General features: G+C 39.0%; 1 protein-coding gene across 2 annotated transcripts in view; it reads right to left on the bottom strand.

Moving 5' to 3' along the window:
* Positions 1 to 22,819, bottom strand: part of PAK1 (p21 (RAC1) activated kinase 1) — a 162,232-nt gene that overhangs the window by 135,031 nt on the left and 4,382 nt on the right. The gene's annotated exons all lie outside the window — the stretch shown is intronic.

Raw genomic sequence — 22,819 nt, 5'->3', positions numbered from 1 at the left:
AGAATATCAGGGAAGGTACCAGAGACAGAGATATCTGAAATGGGCCTTGAAGATTGTTGAGTGAAAGAACAGTAAGCAAAGGAAAACATCTTAAACAAAAGAAACCATGAAAAACAAGCTAGAGAGACATGACAGAGAACATATGGCTTATTTAAGCAACAGTGAGAAAACTCAGAGGAGAGCAGAAATGAATGGGTTACACAGGACCAGAAGATTAGCATAAAGAAGGGCCTACCCACAGGAATATTTTGTTGAGAGAAAAGTGGTATGAGAGGCAAAGAGAGGTAGTCATTTAAGAAACTCTTGAGGAAAGTATTCACCAGAGAACAGAAATGAAAATGGCCTAGGAATATTAATAATATATAAAGTGAGGCATTTGGAATTTAAAAGGAAATGGCCTTTCTTTAAGGGGTGAAAATAACACAGAGAGCTCAAGGTAGAAACTGATATCTACTGGCTAAGGAACCCAGGCTGCTTCTTCCTCTTTGAGGACAAGACTAGACTTGATGGGTGTTTGGTGCAACCAGGTTTGAGGAAGGTGCTTCTGCCACTTCCTGAAGCTTTACACAACTCAGTTCAACCTCAAAAGGGAACACAAGCCCGCACAGTAACAGTCTAAAAAAGAAAACTAAAGCAGGCAATAGACTTTAAGGGAAACTAGGCAGAGGACTTAAAGAGGGACAGTGAGACTATAGAACATGAGAGGCTTATCCAGTGCATCCAATGATCTGTTATCACATTAATGGAGGAAGCAGCAATAGAACAGCTGCAAGACCATTATCTAAATGTCCGAGTTGTGGGAGCCACAGAGGTCATCCAGTCCCATACCTCATTGTACAGAGTAACAGGCAAAGAGAGCTTGGCCTAAAAACAATTTAGCATACACCTTGCACTTCAGGCAGGCTCTTTTACTTATCTCAAGACAGAACAGTAAAGGATGTGTTATTTTGCATTAGTTACTCCTATGTATTTCTAGAGTATATAACGCTTTCCTTTTTGATCCCACAGGTTACAAAAAATTCACCTTGAGGACTGGGTTCTCTCCAGGCAAATAACATAGACTAGAAGATAGTTTCTTCATACCTCATCCCGACTGCTCTAATGTCTGAATCTATGACTTTCCAGATCACGGCATCTGGCCACATCACTTCATGGCATATAGATGGGGAAACAGTGGAAACAGTGGCTGACTTTATTTTGGGGGGCTCCAAAATCACTGCAGATGGTGACCGCAGCCATGAAATTAAAAGACGCTTGCTCCTTGGAAGGAAAGTTATTACCAACCTAGACAGCATATTAAAAAGCAGAGACATTACTTTGCCAACAAAGGTCTGTCTAGTCAAGGCTACGGTTTTTCCAGTGGTCATGTATGGATGTGAGAGTTGGACTATAAAGAAAGCTGAATGCAGAAGAATTGATGCTTTTGAACTGTGGTGTTGGAGAAGACTCCTTAGAGTCCCTTGGACTGCAAGGAGATCCAACCAGTCCATCCTAAAGGAAATCAGTCCTGGGTGTTCACTGGAAGGACTGATGTTGAAGCTGAAACTTTAATACTTTGGCCACCTGATGGGAAGAGCTGACTCATTTGAAAAGACTCTGATGTTGGGAAAGACTGAAGGCAGGAGGAGAAGGAGACAACAGAGCATGAGATGGCTGGATGGCATCACCGACTCAATGGACATGAGTTTGGGTAAACTCCAGGAGCTGGTGATGGACAGGGAGGCCTGGCATGCTGTGGTTCATGGGGTCGCAAAGAGTCGGACACAATTGAGCGACTGAACTGATGACTTTCCAGGGTAGAAAATGTTCAGTAAAATCTATTCGGTTTCAATTCCTGTGCTGAGAATAGAAAACACAGATTTGAATCAGATAAGACTCTTGCTTTCAAGAGGCTCCCATTTAGTAAAGAAGACAGACACAGCAATCAGTGATTATCTTTGAGTCATAAAGACATGGATACAAATCTTAGGTCTACCTTTTGCTAGCTAAGGGAAGTCATTTCCTTTATCTAAATTCCTTATTTCTTATCTGTGTAACTGAGGGCAATATTATCAGCTTACCTCAGAGGTTACTCATTAGCATTTGGCAAGATGATGTATTTAAAGCACCCAGAAGAATGCCTGGTCTCCAGTATATACGTTTAGTATGCATTAATGAATTAATGACTTATATGAGAATATCCTTTTTGTGAGGGGAGGGGGAGAGAACTCCTCAGCATTACGCTTTCCCATAATCCTGGAACGTCTGAGGAAATACAGTTTCCCTGACCATGAAGATCTCAAGTTCCCCAGCTTCCATGCATTATAACCACAAACCCCATCCCAGCATTAAAAACCAGAAAGAGGAACCTGGTAGGTGCCACACAAAGACTAGGGTTGAAGAAAATAGCTGTCTGGCCTAACCAAGACTGCAATGGGAAGTCAGCAGTAGAGCAAAACTTAAAAACCCCAAGACCTGAAATCCTTCAAATCCCTAAGGTTAAAAACTAGAAACACCTGGTTAAATCAAGTGTCTCTGCCAGGTAGAGCTGGTGAGAGATTAGTGGCCACCAGGGATTTATGGACCCCTATGGGTCACAGCACTTCTCCATTTCAGATATTCATTCTTTCAATAAAAAATATATTGCATATCTACTCTTAAGTCAGGTGTTTGGAGTAACAGAGGATTTAGATATTGTCCCAGGAGTTTGAGGTACTTACAGTGTCAGAAACTTAGATCATAATGAAAAAAAAATTTCACTTTTAATTAAGGCCCTGACATACTGAGATTCTGTGGACTGCAGGCAGTAGTGACCAAAAAGAGCAATATTTGTCCCATTTCCATTCTTCCTCCCAAGTTTCCCAGTCACCAAGCTTCTTCCACCTCTTCTTCAAACAGTTCACCACATTCAATGCCTGCCATCTCCAGAGGCTCTTCCCTGGGTTGAAAAGTCTGACTATAGACCACTGCAGTTTAGAATGGAAACCTGACTAACAGCAAAGCCCATAACCTACCCCACCCCACCTATAGTTCCTGATTCAGACTCTACAAAATAGTTTCAAAGCCACAGAATAAGTTCTGCTATATCCGTATTAAGCCTTTAGAGGAACAGTTCTGAGAAGGCAGAACTAAGTCATCTGAGAAGAGCTCACTCACTCACTGAACATCTATTATGTGCCAGGCACCATTCTGAATGTTTTACATACACTAAAGCCCTCAAAACAACTCTGCAATAGAAATACTATTGTTCCAGTGTTACAAAGGAAAAACTGTGTTCACAGCAATTAAGTGACTTGCCAAAAAATCACTGTTTATAGGTGATACAGCTAAAATCCATAAGCAAATTGGCCACATCTGTCTTAAGATCCCTTTTTTCCAATGCATCTTATGTGTTATTCTAGTAATAACCCTATGAAGCAGGTAAGAAAGTATCAGCATTATCCTGTTTTACAAAGGAAGAAACTGGTACTTACAGAAGTGGTATTACTTTTCTCAGAAACAAGCCAGTAAGTGGCAGAGTCGTGGATTTTACTTAGATCCTTTGCCCTCAAATCTGTGCTCTTCTCACTACTCCAAGTTTCCTCTAATACTCACTGCCTTGCAGAACAGTGTAGTAGAAATATATTTAACAGTCAGAAGGGCTGAGATGTGGTCCTAACTCTGGAACTTGCTTATTGTATAATACTGAGTAATTTGTCTTCTTTTGGGCTTAGTTTTCTCATTCATAAAATTAAAGTATTAGATTGGATAATCATTAGGCTCCCCTTCAGCTGGAAATCTAGACTTTAATTACTACCAACAAAACTATGAAAAGCAGTTTCTCTGGTTTCCTTGCCACCCAACAGTAACTCTTTAAAAGAAAAAAAACAAAATTTAACTGTTATTTATAGTACAGATAAGGTAATTTCTACTCTATGCCACAGAGTAGAAATTATCCATTCAATTTCATTCCTTCCTTCCTCAGATACTCCAGACGTAAACATAGAAAAGGCCACAAGCCACCTAATAACACAATGCTGGCACCTCCAATAAGTGGCACATCTGATAACATGTCAAATGTGTCTAGGAGGGAAGAATGTGTGTATGTCAGGGCCCTTCCTCCCACTGCTGGATTCACAACACTTCTATTCACTTGGTAATCTTCCTAGGTTGGGACATCAGTTCTGTTTTGTTTAGAGTACACTATCAGATAAAAATAATTTACAAGTGGCTTTTTTCTTAATAATTTTTTTTATTTATTTTGGGCCGTGCTGGGTCTTCACTGCTCCGGCAGCCATTGCTCCAGCAGCTTTCCTCTAGTTGCGGTGAACAGGGACTACTCTAGCTGCAGTGCTCAGGCTTCTCCTGGCAGTGGCTTCTCTCGTTGCAGAGCCAGGCTCTAGGGTGCGTGGGCTCAGCAGTCGCAGTTCCTGGGCTCTAGAGCACAGGCTCAATAGTTGTGGTGCACGGGCTTAGTTGCTCTGTATCATGTGGGCGCTTTCCGGACCAGGGACCAAACCCATGTCTCCTGCATTGGCAGACTGATTCTCTACCACTGAGCCACCAGGGATGCACCTACAAGTGACTTTTGACTAATTAATATCACAAAACAAAAAATGAAATGTAACCCCAGATGTAATTCTTCCTTGCCAAGAAAACAGAAGAGGCTAAGGAGCAGGACCCAAGACTGGATAAATTACTTTCCTGTCTTAGTTTCTTTATATGTAAAGTAAGGAAGAGAGTCCAAGCCAATCCTAAACGCCTTTCCCACTGTAATCTAATATAATTTATAAATATTTTATATTTAGAAAATGTGAAATGTATAAAAAACAAAAGAGGAAGAGGGCATAGTTTTACAAATTAAAAAGACCTCAGAGAAGAAAATAAAAAGAAATGCCAAGGCAGAACATAAAATATGTATGGTCACATGACCTCCAATATATGGTAGTTATAAAAGAAAAAAGAAACCTCTATAGTCCTGCGACAGCTGAAGTAAATAATTCACATAATTCCCTCAGGATAAGACTGCAGAGGCAGAAAACCATTGCTCATGCAGCTAAACTAGAGCTGACCTGAATATGAATATGATCTGAATACGATTAGATCTAAAACAATCACTGAGAATAAGGGAACTGTCTCAGGAGGAAAGGCAATCGTAAGGGAGCACACCTCTCCTTGACCTCAGAATAAAAATCATCCTGCTTTAGCCAAGCATCATTATTTTCAGTAAATATTTATTTATTAATATGCTAAATGATGAACTAAGCACTTCTGCATTCCTTTGTTCATTTAATTCTCCCAAAACTTCAGTAGTTATATAGTCCCTATTTTACAGAAAAGGAATTTGAAGCTCAGAGAGGTAAAAATGACCAGGATGAGAGCCTAATCTCTGACTCCAAGTTCAATGTACTTTCTACTGCATCTCTATTACAATCTATCTCCTTCACTGGTCCCTCACACATCCTTATCTAGTCTGAAATCTCACAACAGCCTTGAGAGGCAAGTGTTCAAGATTCATCATGAACTGATTGATCCCTACTCACCTTTACAGGTCTGAAATGGATGCTACTGGCTGCTCAGCATCCATCCCCCTTTTCCTCTCTCTTATTAGAGCCCTGATTTTTATCAGGTATTCATTCCTCAGTAACCAATGTAACTAAGGCAGTTCTCAAATTTTAGTATATTGCCAGAGTCAAAATCACCTGGAGAGCTTGTTAAAACACATATTCCTAGACCCAGAGTTTTTGATACGTGCCCTGAGAATTTGCATTTTTAACAAGCTCCCAAGTGACTATGGGCTTCCCTGGTGACTCAGATGGTAAAGCGTCTGCCCGCAATGCAGGAAACCTGGGTTCAATCCCTGGGTCAGGAAGATCCCCTCCAGTATTCTTGCCTGGAAAATCCCATGGACAGAGGACCCTGGTAGGCTACAGTCCATGGGGTCGCAAAGAGTTGGACACGACTAAGCAACTTTTCTTTTTCTTTCCTTCTTCCTTGTGACCATTTTTTGAAAACCACTGTCCGAAGGGAAAGCTGGCCCCAAAACCAGATCCAGGAGTAGGTCTTCACTCTACATCCAAACCAAACACATTAATTCCATTCTTCTTGCCAGTGAATAGTCCAAGAATGCAGGCTTAACCAACTGGCATCTGGCACATCCCTGGAATCTCTGTTCAAGGATGGATACGTGGTCTAAGGTGGTCCAACTGGACTAAAGAGAAGAAATTTTGTCCATTGCGGGAGATGAGGTCAGTGTCTGTCTGTCTCTCTGCCTCTTTCTGCCTCTCTCCCTGTCTCCCTCCCTTTCCCCTGACCCTTCTGTCTATGTATCTCTCTCATCCACTGGTTAACAAAGATATTTAGCTCCTCCGTTTCCACCAATTTACCACCATGATGAAAGGCAACTTAGTGATAAAAGTAACACAAGCTTTTACTTTTGTGTTGTTATAATTTTAAATTGACATAAATTTCACTATGATTTATGCCAAATTTGAGTGGAATTGCTGCTTACAGAATTCCAAATGATACAGAATCTGGTACTCAGTCAGACATGACTTAGTGACTAAACAACAACAACTGGAAGAGGGTACAACCCACTTGAATACTCTCTACAGCAGAATATGTAAATCAGTTTGCTCAACACCTATTCTAACCCCTTTCAAGTTTTGAGTACTACAGAGATCGAAAAGAAAAAAAAAACAAACCCTTTATTTCCCAGATTCCCTTCAAGCTTTGAGTACTACAGAGATTGAAAAGAAAAAAAGAAAAACACAAACCCTTTATTTCCCAGATTCCCTTTTTTTTCACTCTTTACTTCCATTCTATTATATTCCATAACACTCAGAATCCCACTTCGTATCTCCGAAAGCACTTAATATTTATTAACTATCAATCCAGCTAACTTTTATCTGACAAATAATAAGTACTCCCAGACTCCCCTCTGCAAGTCATTTTTGGTTCTGCTAATCAGATGCTCTCACACTAGATAATGATTTGGAACAATATTAGATGAATGGAGAGAGACTGGGCATAGGACATCCCTTTTGCTGAAGCAAACTGCAACCAAGACAGCATAGTTCTAGATCTAGCAGTTGCAGCAACAGCCTCCTGATTCTGCATTCTAAAGCTGCAAAGACAGTGGCATCCTTAAGAGCACTGTTCTCTGGTGCAGTTTAGAAAGTTTATTCCTGGAAGTTCAGCCTGGGTTCATTTCTTCCATTCTCCCAAAGACTCATTAATCTCTCTGGTACCCATTAATAAATCCATTTTCCTTGAACTTGTAGAGTATATTCTGTTAATAGCCCCCACCAATAAGAACCTGACCAATAAACTGCCCTACACTAAAGATAACATATAATATTTACCATCATATTCCCATAGCTGACCCTTTCCTTCCTTGTCTTTGCATCAAATCTTCCCTCAATGTAGAAGGTCCTCCTACACAATCATCCCATTTGCAAAAGTTGCCCACTTCCTCCATGAAGAGATTTACATAACGAGGAATTAACTACAGAAGAAAGGAAGAAAACCAACCTGACAGAGGAAACAGCCCTGAAGAAACAGCAGTATGACATCTGGCAGAGAAGGAGCAAGGTGAAGGAGAGAGTGTTTCAAGCGTAGAGTAACATTCACAAAGGCAATAAAGTATCTCTTGCCACCAAGGATTGACCCTACAAATTCACAACTTGCTAGAGCTGGGAGTGATGCTGTCCCACATACTGAGGTTTGCTTAAAAATTAATATGGATATAAGTGATTTTTACAGTCACTTGTCAGTAATTACAAAGCATAATAACTATGCACAAAAAACTATTATATTAGGGGCTGCTGCTGCTGCTGCTGCTACGTCGCTTCAGTCGTGTCCAACTCTGTGCGATCCCATAGACGACAGGCAGCCCACCAAGCTCCCCCATCCCCTGGGATTCTCCAGGCAAGAGTACTGGAGTGGGTTGCCATTTCCTTTTCCAATGCATGAAAGTGAAAAGTGAAAGTGAAGTCACTCAGCCATGTCCAACTCTTAGCAACCCCGTGGACTGCAGCCTATCCCGCTCATTTTCACTCCCCTCCTCTGCAATAATAATGGCAGTCAGCATTTACAGAACAATTATTAAGTGCCAGAATCTGTTAAGTACATTACAATTATTATGTCTTGTAATCCTGGTAACAAACCTATGAAGCAGGTACTACTGTTAGTACCATTTAAGGAAACTAAAACTACAGAGGTTAAGTAACTGTGCCCAGATCACAGAGTCCGGAATTGGTAGGGCCACAGGATTCATGGTTAGGTCTGTAGCAAGGGTTTTTAGCTGCTACACAATATAGAGGACAAAATTATCTTTACATGAGACAGAGATTTGTTAAAATGGGGACATGGAACTGTTAATGTGGCACGAAACCGACCATCTCTCAAGATTTTCTTCTTCCTTATCCCATAACATGAAGGAATAGATTCCCTAAGCAAGGGTCACGTTCAGCATCTGTTTCTATGGTTTCAAAAACAATGTCAAAAGGTTTCTAGGTGCCTAGTGAAAAGGTACTTTGAAAGCTGACACTATATAGTTCTTAGCCACGGGGTTTGTTTCCCTGCTTTCATTAAGGGGTATATTAGCATCGTATTAATTGGCACAAACAGCTGTAGCATAAACCTCCTGCAGGATAGAAGCCTGGCGGCACACAGAACAAAAGGAAAGGCAGGAAAGCAATGATTGGCTGACCTGGATCCATCTAGGTCAGGCATGGCATTTGGTCCCTCTGCATTTCTAAGTTCTCATGAATGTGGATGCCCAGGCTGCAGCCCTCCTCATTTCCATCTCAATCTCCAGGAAAAATTTCAATGATAACAAGAGCTATTGAGGCAGAGGACAGACTGAATATTAAAGTACATGCTAGGCAGGAGCTAGCAAGGAATAATAAGAGAGGTTCTCCATTAGGATATAACAAAGCACAGCAGTCAAACTCTACTCATTTACTTGCCATGTAAACTCTGTACCAAATAGTACCTTTTTCCCCATCTTCAGCCACACCATGCGGCTTGTGGGATCTTAGTTCCCCTCCCCAAACAGCATCTTTTCAAAGCACTTTTCCAAATCTCTTCTATTACTGTTCACTTCTTCCTAACACTTTGCTTTATTAGGTATCTCCTATATACCAGACTGAGCTAGGCCCCAAAGGAATATAATGAATAATGCACAGTCCCCAACATCAGGGAACTAAACCCAACAGGGACAAAAACATACAAAGGAATTCCTGTTATCTGAGGACAGCTAATACCTAAAAATGCCAATTAAGTTAAGTGATAAGAGACAAAAATTTCCTAGTAAATAAAAACAGATAAAAAGTAGATGAGGCTTTTATCAAGATAAGTATAAAACAAAATTCTGTAATCTGTAATTTAATAAAATTTAAGCTATAATCACCACCAAGGTAATTCTTAAACCAAAGCTCACTCACTGGGTCATTTCACATTTGGCTTTCAGAACACACTGATGAGAGGATCAGTTTTGTGAAACTATTCAAGAGCTTCACCAATTTTTCCCAAGGGTCTCTCTGAATCCTTTGTTACTCAAATCATTCTCCTCTGAGTCTGCGATTATGTCTTTATTCACACTAGTTTTTCCTTCAATTTTAAACTGGTCTAACTTTACCTAATTCTCATTTGTCAATGACATGGCTGTGTGTGGTTCAAGCCATTCTCCAGCATAACTTTATTTCAAATTCATAAAATTCTTCATGTTTTGCAGAAATTTCAGCTTTTTAGAACATACTTGCATCATACTCTTAGATGTTAATTATACTACCATTAGAAATATAACTACTGACAAAGACAGTGAGGAGAACAAAGCCCAGGGGTAAGCAATGAAGGGGATGTTTGAGTGGGGACTGATTTTATAAGTGATTGGTTGCCATGGATAACAAATGACCATCCATACATCTAATCATAGTCCAAAGGATGGAATGAGTGCTATGAAAATTCAAAAAAGTTTAATAAGTATTTTTTGACAGTGGATAAATTATTTTATTCAAAAATTCAGTAAGTTTATTGAGAGCCTACTACATCCCGGACACTGTTCAAGATACTGAGTATACAGCAAGGAACAAAACAAAGTATTACCTGTCTTAGACCTTTTGGACTGCTATAACAGAATACCTGATGCTGGGAAAGATGATTGGATGGCATCACTGACTCAATGGACATGAGTTTGAGCAAACTTCAGGAGATAGTGAAGGACAGGGAAGCCTGGCATGCAGTTCATGGGGTTGCAAAGAGTTGGACACAACTAAGTGACTGAGCAACAACAGAATACCATGGGTGGCTCAGTGGCGAAGAACCCACCTGCAATGCAGAAGATCCAACTTTGATCCCTGGGTCAAGAAGATGCCCTGGAAAAAGAAATGGCAACCCACTCCAGTATTCTTGCCTGGGAAATCCCATGGACAGATAAGCCTGGAGGACTACAGTCCATGGGGTCATAAGAGAGTTGGACATGACTTAGCAACTAAATAACAACAACAGAATACCATAGACTATGTGGTTTACAAACAACAGAAATTTATTTCTCACAGTTCTGGAGACTGAGAAGTTCAAAGGACCAGAAGATTCAGTGTTTGGTGAGAACTCTTTATGTGATTCATAGATAGTCATTCTCTCTCACATAGCAGAAGGGGAGACTAAGGACACTAATCCTATTGTGTCCTCATGACCTCAACCCCTCTTAAAGGTCCCACCTCCAAATATCACATTTGGTATTTGGATTTAACATGAATTTGGGGGAGACATAAACATTCAGTCTATAGCATACCATCAAGGAATTTATAGTCATGAATGGGTATATGAGGGCTAAAAGCCTACAGGGAAAAAATGACAGCTCAGTTGATTTAAGTTGAATCTTAAAGAGCAAAGAGCTTTAATAGCATTAAGAAAAAAAGGAATTCCAGGCTGAAGGAACAAAGTGATATATGAAAGTGAATAAAATTCAGTCTTTTAGGGATGGATTAGGGTCAAGTGAGATGAGGCTGAAGAAGTAGATGGGATCATATTATAAAGTTCCCTGAGTAACAAACTAATTAGCATATTATTCCACCAGCAATGGGGACACACTGATGGGTTTTGAGAAGAATAGTTAACAGGATCAGGAAAATTATTCCAGACAGACTAATGGGTGAATAAGAGGACAGAAAGACTGGTGGCCAGGACACTAGTTAAGAGCTAATTACAAACCTAGAGAAAAGATAATTATGGTCTAAACCAGAGCACAGAAGATAGAAAGATAAAAACAAATTTGGAAAAAACTTCAGAGATAAAACTGACAAGGCTTGATAATCCTTGATAATGTGAGCTCATTCATTTAGCAAATATTACAACACTTACTATATTCTGGCACCACATTAAGGTGATGGGGAACAAAGGTGAACAAAAGAGATATGATCTTTGACCCCCAAGGAGCTGAAAGGCTTGACATAAAACAGTCAGTAAGGCTAGAATTACAGGTCATTATAAAGCCATTTCAGGGGCTTCCCTGGTGGTCCAGTGGTTAAGAATTTGCCTGCCACAGCAGGGGACACTGGTTCGATTCCTGGTGTCCCAAGATTCCACATGCTACAGAGCAACTAAGCCCCTGGGCCACAACTACTGAAGCCTGCATACCCTAGAACCTGTGCTCTGCAACAAACGAAGCTACTGCAATGAGAAGCCCAAACAATGCAACCTGAGAGGAGCCCCCACTCGGCACAAATAGAGAAAGCCCATATGCAGCAATGAAGACCTAGTACAGCCAAAAATAAACAAATAAATTAAAGCTATTACAGAGAAAAACAAAATACAGTAAGAGAATAATGAAGGCGATCTTTAGATCAAATAGGTCCTGGTTCACAGTAGATACCCAATATTTTAAAAGAAGAAAATACTCAATTTTCTTAAAGAAGTAAAAGAGGCGGGAGAAAGAAGCTAGTCTTCTGAAGGAAACCAGAAACGGCGGTTAGGGGAAGCATACCAGGGGAGAACAGGTGTGAAGGCCCTGAAGCAAGAGAGACTTTCTCAAACTTTAGGGGGATGCCAATCTCTCTGAATCATAACCATTGAGGTGGAGAGTTGCACAAGGTGAAGTTAGACAAACAAAAAACAAGGCCAAGTCACTCAAAACCTTAAAATCATGTTTAAGATTTGATATTTGGGAATTCCCTGGCGGTCCAGTGGTTAAGACTCGGCACTTTAACAGCTTTCACCAGGGCCCAGGTTCAATCCTTGGTTGGGAAACTAAGATCCCACAAGAAACGCAATGTGGCCAAAAAGAAAAAAATTTATATTTTTTCCTAAATAAAATAAAAAGCTTTTACAGGTTTCAAGCACAGAACTCAGTTAAAAGATAGTCCAAGGTAGAGAGGATAGTAGTCTGGATTAGGGAGGTGACAGCAGAAATGGAGACAGGTAAATGAATTCAAGAAATATACAGAAGTAAAATTAACAAGGTTGGGAGTACAGTTTTGCATATGAAGGAAAAGAGAGAAGGTTGGTGTCAGAGATGAATCTTAAATTTCAGGTTTGAGCAACCAAAAATCAAAAATCCCAGTTAGTAAGACAGTGATAACTGGAAGAGGACCAGGTTTATGAAAAATGACCAAGAAAGTAGTTTAGAGCATAGTAAGTAGGAGATGTTATAAGACTCCAAAGTATAAATATCAAGCAGGCAACTGAATATAAGGATCTAGTTAAGGAGAAAAGTTTAAGCTAGAGGTATCTGGGGAAATAGGGAAGCTGTGATCATATATACAGTATTCAAAGGTAGGACAATGAACGAAATCAAGTAGAAAGAGATTACAGTGTAAGAGAAGAGGATCTCTCCCTTGAGGAATTGCAACATTTAAAGTCAACATTGTAGAAAAAGGCAACAAAATAAATGGAGGAATGGTCAGAGGCAGGAGACAAACAAGGAAAGTGATATCACAAAAGGGAAAAGAATATTTTTAAAGTGGGAGTAATAAATAAAATAAATATATGGAGAGGTCCAGAAAGACAAGAATGAAAAGGAAATTCCATGGCTGCTAACAACACAAAAGAGGGCTATGCAGGCACTATGAGCCTCTTGATGAAAGAACACACCAACATATATAAAGTGGTCATGCAAAACAAAGCAAAAAACCTGAATTTTATCAAGCCTCTAGATTCTAACTTATAAGTAATATATAGAACCAAGGAACTTCTTAAACTTTAACAGGGTGATACAAAATGCAGAGAGTGAGAAACTCAATAGGACAACTGGTTTCTTCAACAAATAATCTGAAAGGATGGGGAGAGGGAGAGACTGAGAGGGAATTTAGAAATTAAAGAAGACATAAATGAAATATCAGCCAATCTCTCTGTGTAGCCTTTGTTTCAAACTACTAAAGGGAAAAAAACTGACTTCTGCACCACAAGAGAACATTTTGACGACATTAAAGGATTATGGGAAGGGAGGTGGTATATGTGTGGCTATGGTTTTGGAGTGATTTGCTTTTTTCTTTAAGTAAATTTGGCACCATACGGGTCATTATGATTATGGACTTTAGCACAAGCAATTATGATAAGGTGGTGGGGACAGAAACAGAGTGGAGTAGGCTGCCAAGTAAATAGGAGGTAAGGAATTAGAAGCAGAAGTTGTAAACAGCTATTTAAAGAAGACTACCTTTGAAAGAGAGCAAAGAAGTGCTTAGCTTGAAGGCTGACATGGGATCTCAGGAGCACTACTGTGTGGTGGAGAAGAAAACTGTTTTCCTTTAAATAAAGCATTTGAATACTGCTTATGATAACTCTAAAAAGCAAAATGTAACAAGATAGTGAAGTGAGGTTTCTAAGACAGGACCCCAGGAATCTAAAAGCATACAAAGGATCAGGCCTTTCCTTGAAAGAAAATCACTTCCTTCATAAAGAAAGGAATGAGTTCAAGTTCAAGTAGATTCTCAAATTCAGAAGTAGGAATATAAAGCTTCTATTTTATCTATTCTTTATTTATTCTGTTTTGTGATAAATGAGACAAAGTTGGGGGGGAGGGGGGAGAAATGAAAGCGCAAAGAGAAAGTGACAGGTAGCAACTGAAGGGAGAACTGAAGATAACCCTGAAGAAAAGTGGCTATTTCCAGATTTAGAAAATGCGGGGTGGGGGGAGACAGACTTTTGGAAATGGGAAATAAGTCAGTTGAACAGACAGACCAACTTCTGAAGAAATCAATAAAAGAAAAACTGGTGATATTTTCAGTTTCCAAATATTAAATGCTATCAAGAGCTTATTAGGCATACATATCACTGATTCAACAATTCCACTGATCAGAATTTATTCTAAAGAAATAAACTCTGAAAGTAGAAAGCTATATGTAATGTTATCGATAAAATTAGTGTAATTTATAACAAGGAGAAAACTTAAATGATTTTGATGGTTAGTTTTATGTATCAACTTAACTAGCTTACAGTATCCAGTAATTCAATTAAACACTAATCTAGGTGCTGCTGTAAAGTATTTAATAGGTATTTTATAGATATAGTAAACATCTACATTCAGCTGACTTTAAATAAAGGAGATTATTCTTCATAACATGGGTGGGCTTCACCCAGTCAAATGAAAGGCCTTAGGAGCAGAACTGGGGTTTCCATGCTAAGGAATTCTACTAGTTCTGTTTCTCAGGTACAACACTGACCAACACAATGGTTTTAGGCAAATTATGAAATATCATCTTAAATTTTATAATGGATACTAAGGAGTAACATGGGGGGAATGTTTACTATAAGTCAAGAAAAAAAGGCAAACAACAAATGTAGGTTTATATTGTGATTATAATTGTGTAAGTAAGTATGTTTACATGCAAGAAAAAAGAAAACGGAAGAGTTCATTTATTTGACTGATGGAATTGTGTCTGAATTTTAAATTTATTAACAGTCTTACAAAAGTTGGTTAAATGGGGCTCTGTTATTTTTAATTGATGAAAGTAATGTATATGTTAAGCCTTATTAGAATTACTTGGCACTATAAAGAAATTGATACAAAACCACTGCCTGGGATAACACTAAAAAAGAAAAAAAAGAATATTCTGGAATGCAAATACGCCTAAAAGGGCCTTAATCCAATACCATATTTCAGTAATATAATTCCTTAACTCAAATAAAAGGAAGAAAGACCCGGAATGGCAAAGTAGCTGGAGATCCCCTTAAGAATTTTTCACATCCTTACCGAGCATCAGGGCATATGTTCAACTTTGACTCAGGTCAAAGGTGTTTGTACTGGGCAGCTAAACATTTAACATAGTGAGGTTTCCTCTCTCCTGGCCTCTCCCAAACCAGACAATGAAAGGATTCTTGCATATTTGCTAAACTTGATTAAAGAGTCTAAGCACCTCAGTTTGAATGCTGGCTCTACTCTTACTCATTCAGTCAAAAACATTTACAGAATAGCTACTATATATTAGGAACTGCATCTACAACAGACAGCCAAAAAAAAAAAAAAGATACTTTTCAAGGAAATAGGTACTATGTTAGAATTCTTTCTCTTCAGAAAAATGATTCTCTGGAGAGTAGGGTCTAGTAGACAGATATTAATCAAATAATGCCACAGAGTAACACGTAAGAGTAGGAATGCTTCCCAGGTAGTTCAGTGGTAAAGAATCCTCCTGCCCGTGTAGGAGACACAGGAGACGCGGCTTCGATCCCTGGGTCAGGAAGATCCCCTGGAGGAGGAAATGGCAACCCACTCAGGTACTCTTGCCTGGAAAATTCCATGGACAGAGGAGCCTAGCAGGCTACAGTCCATGGAGTTGCAAACAGTTGGACACGACTGAGCAACTAAGCGCACACACACAAACCTAAATATATACTAATTGTCTCTAGGCCACTTAGGAAACTTGGACTTTCAAAGGTCTATCATAATGAAATTTTACCCTTTGCTCACCCACTTGCTTGTTTTGTTTTTAGTTATTTTGCAGATTACATATAGATAACGTCTTGAACTGATCAAGCAAAATCTACCCAGATACCAAATAAAAATCTCAGAATCTGAACTGGCCAGATAACTCCAGATGGGAAAATAATTTTAAATATAAGAAATTTTTATAAAATAATAATTCTTCAAAAGTTATAGGGGAACTAAGAGTCTTCCCAACTATACCAAGTCCCTTTCTACCCATGCCACAGCCTGGAAATTAAAATTTTGCTCTGCTAGCCCATGGAAAATTGTTTCCACACTGAAACACTATTACTGATAGACTATGGGGGTCAGGGACTATGTTACTAAGTAGTAAAAGTGAGGGCGGGGAAAAGGAGAGAAGGTAAAAGCAAACAACAAACAAAATTAAAAAAAAAAAACACTAGTCATAAAATAACTGAACTAAGAAGCTGACATCAAATTTAATACATCTATATCACAGCTAAGGAAAACTAAGGCTCAGGGTGGTTAAGTGACTTGCCATAGTTACACAGTAGTAATTATAAACATGTCTTCAAATCCCAACTTGATCTCTCTGCTTCTAAATTTCCTCATCTGTAAAATGAGTATAGAACAGTATCACTCTTGTAGGATTATTCTGAGGAGTAAATGAAAAATTAAATGTAAAGTACTTAGCACTATCCCCAGTAAAAGGTCAGTTATAACAAGGCTGAGGGTGATGATTTGTTCCTGATGTCATTTATCCTCAGTATACAATGAGATTGGGGGTAGAAGGTGGCTGAGAAACAGGGAGTTCACCATCCCAAACTCATTTTTTAAAAAGATCAGAAGGGAGTAGATGAAATGCTACATTGATTATCTTTGTACAATAAAACTCTGACATTTGTTGTTGTCTTTGTTTTACCTTTTATTCTTCTGTATTCTCCATATTTTCTGTAAGAATCATGTATTACTTTCATAATAAAAGAAACAAATGTATTTTAAAAACAAGGGGAGCTGAGTAAAGACAATCAAATTGGAAGAGTAACTATCTGATACTATTTTAGCTTGCTGAACCCTAGTTACCAACTCCTGGTGGAAGAAAAAAAAAATATACATATATATATATATGATAAAGGAAAATCCCAGAAAATGCCCACAGAATCTTAAGAGCTAAAAGCACTTGAATAGGTCACTTAGTGCAAACTCCTGACTAATAGCCAACATGAGTCAAGCACTTTACAGCTTACAAATTGCTATGCATTTATCTACGGAGTTCACCTGATCTCCCATAAAAGTATAAGACAGCTAGTCTTATTGGAACAAGTATATTGGGAAAAATATGCACTCAAGTCAGAAGAACCAGTCCTCAAACCACAGCTGTGCTATACAGCCTCAGGTGTTTCAATTAACCTGTTTTCATTTCTATAAAATGGACATGAAATAATACCTGTTTAAGCTAACCCTGGGAGCTGTTGAAAGAATAAAGTGAGATAACATTAGTTAAAGTACTTTGTACACTATCCAAAAGGTCATTCATCATCTGGGCCTTGCCTTCCTGTCCTTTCTTACTACTCCCCACTCCACACCCCATCCTCTAAGTGTACTACATTACACAGCATTCCCCAAATTATGCTCTCAAGCCTTCTAATCTTCATACTGCTCTCTTTCAGGAAGGTTCTCCTTTCCCTTCTCTTTCTACCCCTCCACCGCTGCCTTGGTTAACCCCTGCTTATCTCTCAAAATCCAATTTAGGTTCCACTTCCATTGAGAAGGCTTGCCAAGCCATCTCTATTTCAGGTGAAGTAGATGCCTTTCCTCTGTCTTCACATACCACCAGTATACATAGCCATGTGTCATTTTTTTCTCAATATAATACAATTGTCTACAGTAATGTTTGGTTCTCAACTATAAATTTAAAGGTAGGCACCAGGTTACAATCTGTTTCTTCAGAGTCCGTGACAATGCCTGATGCATAATATGTGTTTAGCAAATAAATGGACTTTAGATGACAAGTGGAGAAGGAAATGGTAAACCACTCCAGTATTTTTGCCTAGAGAATCCTGCGGACAGAGGAGCCTGGTGGGCTGCCGTCTATGGGGTTTTGCACAGAGTCGGACACGACTGAAGCCTTAGCAGCAGCAGCAGATGACAAAACAGTTTTCATATAGTAAGTACAAAAGACATTTATGCAAAATATTATAAGGTAGTACTTTTCAAACTTGGCTGCATATCAGAATCATCTGTAAATTTTCAAGAATAAGGATTCCAGAAGACTTTGCTTAAGTAGACCTGAGAAAGACCTGAGATACAGTCCAGTTCAGTCGCTCAGTCGTGTCCGACTCTTTGCAACCCCATAAATAGCAGCACGCCAGGCCTCCCTGTCCATCACCAATGCTCGGAGTTCACTCAGAGTTGCATCCATAGAGTCAGTGATGCCATCCACCCATCTCATCCTTGGTCATCCCCTTCTCCTCCTGCCCCCAATCCCTCCCAGCACCAAAGTCTTTTCCAAACTCTTCGCATGAGGTGGCCAAAGTACTGGAGTTTCAGCTTTAGCATCATTCCTTCCAAAGAAATCTCAGGGTTGATCTCCTTCAGAATGGACTGGTTGGATCTCCTTGCAGTCCAAGGGACTCTCAAGAGTCTTCTCCAACACCACAGTTCAAAGGCATCAATTCTTCGGCACTCAGCCTTCTTCACAGTCCACCTTTCACATTGATACGTGACTACTGGAAAAACCATAGCCTTGACTAGACAGACCTTAGTCGGCAAAGTAATGTCTCTGCTTTTGAATATGCTATCTAGGTTGTTCATAACTTTTCTTCCAAGGAGTAAGTGTCTTTCAATTTCATGACTGCAATCACCATCTGCAGTGATTTTGGGGCCCAAAAAAATAAAGTCTGACACTGTTTCCACTGTTTCTCCATCTATTTCCCATGGAGTGATGGGACCGGATGCCATGATCTTCGTTTTCTGAATGTTGAGCTTTAAGCCAACTTTTTCACTCTCTTCTTTTACTTTCATCAAGAGGCTTTTTAGTTCCTCTTCACTTTCTGCCATAAGGGTGGTGTCATCTGCATATCTGAGGTTATTGATATTTCTCCCGGCAATCTTGATTCCAGCACGATGGTGTGATCACTCATCTAGAGCCAGACATCCTGGAATGTGAAGTCAAGTGGGCCTTAGAAAGCATCACTACAAACAAAGTTAGTGGAGGTGATGGAATTCCAGTAGAGCTATTTCAAATCCTCAAAGATGATGCTGTGAAAGTGCTGCCCTCAATATGCCAGCAAATTTGGAAAACTCAGCAGTGGACACAGGACTGGAAAAGGTCAGTTTTCATTCCAATTCCAAAGAAAGGCAATGCCAAAGAATGCTCAAACTACCACACAACGGCACTCATCTCTCACTCTAGTAAAGTAATGCTCAAAATTCTCCAAGCCAGGCTTCAGCAATACGTGAATCATGAACTTCCTAATGTTCAAGCTGGTTTTAGAAAAGGCAGAGGAACCAGAGATCAAATTGCCAACATCCGCTAGATCATGGAAAAAGCAAGAGAGTTCCAGAAAAATATCTATTTCTGCTTTATTGACTATGCCAAAGCCTTTGACTGTGTAGATCACAAGAAACTGTGGGAAATTCTGAAAGAGATGGGAATACCAGACCACCTAACCTGCCTCTTGAGAAATCTGTATGCAGGCCAGGAAGCAACAGTTAGAACTGGACATGGAACAACAGACTGGTTCCAAATAGGAAAAGGAGTGCATCAAGGCTGTATATGGTCACCCTGCTTATTTAACTTATATGCAGAGTACATCATGAGAAACGCTGGGCTGGAAGAAACACAAGCTGGAATCAAGACTGCCGGGAGATACAGTCCAGGCAACTGTATTTTTTTTTTCCCCACACCTTCACAAGTAGTTCAAGCACATAGCCAAAACTAAAAACCATTGCTATACATAACAGACATAAATAGTAGTCACAAAATTACAACAATTGTACCTAACATCTATATAACTTGCTGCTGCTGCTGCTGCTAAGTCACTTCAGTCGTGTCCGACTCTGTGTGACCCCATAGACGGCAGCCCATCAGGATCCCCCGTCCCTGGGATTATCCAGGCAAGAACACTGGAATGGGCTGCCATTTCCTTCTCCAATGCATGAAATTGAAAAGTGAAAGTGAAGTCGCTGGGTCATGTCCGACTCTTAGCAACCCCATGGACTGCAGCCTACCAGGCTCCTCCGTCCAAGGGATTTTCCAGGCAAGAGTACTGGAGTGGGGTGCCATACATCTTACAATTCATTGTCACATATTATTCATTTAATCTTCACAACAACCCTGTAAGTTAGGTATTATTTTTATTTTCCAAATGAAGAAATAGAGGCCTAAATAAGTGTCCGAGTAGGTCTTTGCCTAACTTTTCTTTCTACATCTTCTCCTTCCCTAGAAAAATTACAAATAATATTGCCATAATATACAAAGTACTATGAGCCAAGAGTTTAGATGAGGAAGCCATCAATCCCTTTGTGCAAATCAGAGAGAGAGAGCATGAGAAAAGCTAAACCATGAAAATACAGGCAGACAGACAAAGGTAGAAGCTACACATATACTGTCATTTATCATCCCCAAAGATTCAAAAGGCAGATTCTATAAAGGAGAAGAATGCTCTTGTCAGCTTCAGTACTTACACAAAGTGAAAAGGAAAGGGACATTGCAGAGGACTGAAAGTGGAAAAGTGGAGGAAGAAAGCCCCATAAACAAGAATGAATTTCCCAATGCTGCAAGCAAATTACCACACACCATCCCCATGAATAAGAGCCAAAACATAATGAAGTTTTTTAATAAGACTTAGATCAATTTTAGAGAATTAATCAATACCAAATAAAATCCTATTTATGAGGGATCAATGAAGCTCTGGTTCTTTTTTGACTTATTACTATACTACTCTTAGAGAGGGGATAATCTAGAGGATCCTGACACACAGATTTCTCCCATCTCAAAGACTAGATGAGAGAGTGGAGGAAGTTATTTATAAGAGATAAAGCTTAACACTAAAGCAGAGAAATGTATTGCACTATGTTAATAAATTTACATTGGCAACGGAAAAACAAACATTCAGGCACAAGTGACAGAATACAGATAAAGTCTGCTCTCTCAACTTCAATGAAAAAGTGTTATCCTGTAAGTCTGCAATATCATGACCATACGGCAGAGTTTTATCAGCAATTATTTTTTTGTGGTTCAAACCATGGACTTCAGTCAGGATTTTCTTAGTGAGAAGAGGTTAGAGAGTTTAGAGAGCAATCTAAAAGGACATTTCTAGTGCCCCAAAGTTTAGCCTCATAGAGTTTAAAAGGTTATTGCCTTTTATGATATAGTGGCAAAAATAAAGTAACACATTTAGATTTTTAAAACATAGTTTTAAATCAATATTTAGTCATTTCCTAATGATATGCCTTTGAGTAAGACAATATCTCTATGATACTAACTTATAAAATAAATATCTGTCTCATAGATGGCTGTTGTGAAGCTGAATAAAAAGTACCAGGGAAGGATGTTATTCTTTTACCTAATCATGATAAACATAAACGCAAGTAAATCTTTCTTCACCAGTCGTTCTATGCACAAAGAAAGAAAGCTAAATGAAGAAAAAATTTAACTTTCACAGCAATAAACTTACAAAACATTCCTAAAATCTGCCATACAGAAAAATTAAAGCAGCTGGAATAACCAACACAACACATATTGCTTGAATCAGATGGATATGAACTGGAACTGAGGTCTGTCACTTTCAGCAAAACCTTGAACAAGATCCCTTCACCAGTCTAAGCCTAGCCTCCTTATCACTGAAATGGAGATACTAGCAATCATCTTACAGGTTCATTCTGAAGACTGGAAAAAATATCTCGCATGGTATCTGGTACAGTGTGGTCCATAACCTTTTTTGGCACCAAGGACTGGCTTCATGGAAGACAATTTTTCCACAGAAGGGGGTTGTTCAGGATGATTCAAGTGCATTACATTTATTGTGGACTCTATCTCTATTATTATTATTACCTCAGCTCCACCTCAGATCATCAGACATTAGATCCCAGATGTGGACCGCTGGGTTGGGGATCCCTGCTTGTTGTTCAATAATGTAAACTGCTGTTAATAAGTTTACCACAACCTAACAACTAGCTAACAAATTATACTTTTCAAAAGTGTTTTTATATTCAATATTTTTTTAGTTGCTTCATAAACCTGTGAGCCAGTCATAGCAACTGTTACTATCCTGATTTTAAAGTTACAACCAAAGGCACAGAGATAAAATAATTTCCATAAAGTCATGCAGTAATATCAAGACTAAATTAAGGTCTCCTGACTTTCTCTGAGTTTCATTAACCACCCACCCAAAATAATAACATTAGTCCTTAGGAATTAAAATGAAACAGCATATTCTTTCTGATAAACTTTTCTCTTTATTATTAAAAAAGTTTTTTTTTTCCCTACTTCCTAGTCATGATTTAGAAAAACAAAAAGGGGGGAAGGAAATTTCATTAAAACCAACAACAATAAAATTGAGAAGTATCTCAAATTAGCAATTGCTGATTCTACCTTGATTTTTGTTTTAGTTTCCCCCAATAAAACCGCCAACCTCTTAATTAAAAAATGTTTAAGGTCTGCTTATCAAAATGATGCTTGTTTGATCAACTTAAATTTAGAAAGACAGCTTTCTCCCACCTTTATGAGTATACATCACTTTATCCCTCCATTTAACTCCTTCATTTCCATACTTATTATATAATGTTGTAATATCTTTAATTCCTTAAGGACTTGAACCACATCCTACGTACATCTGTCCCAGCATGGGACCCAGCACATGGTAGAGAAAGACTCAACAAGTGTTTATAAATGAAGAATCAATAAATGAAGCCAATCTCCCAGAGGGAAGTTAGAAAAAGAGAAAACTGGATATGGTATCTTAGGGCTAATAA

This window comes from Oryx dammah, unplaced genomic scaffold, assembly GCF_014754425.2.
Source record: "Oryx dammah isolate SB20612 unplaced genomic scaffold, SCBI_Odam_1.1 HiC_scaffold_15, whole genome shotgun sequence".
Classification (NCBI taxonomy): domain Eukaryota; kingdom Metazoa; phylum Chordata; class Mammalia; order Artiodactyla; family Bovidae; genus Oryx; species Oryx dammah.
This window is presented reverse-complemented; position numbering and strand designations above follow the sequence as displayed.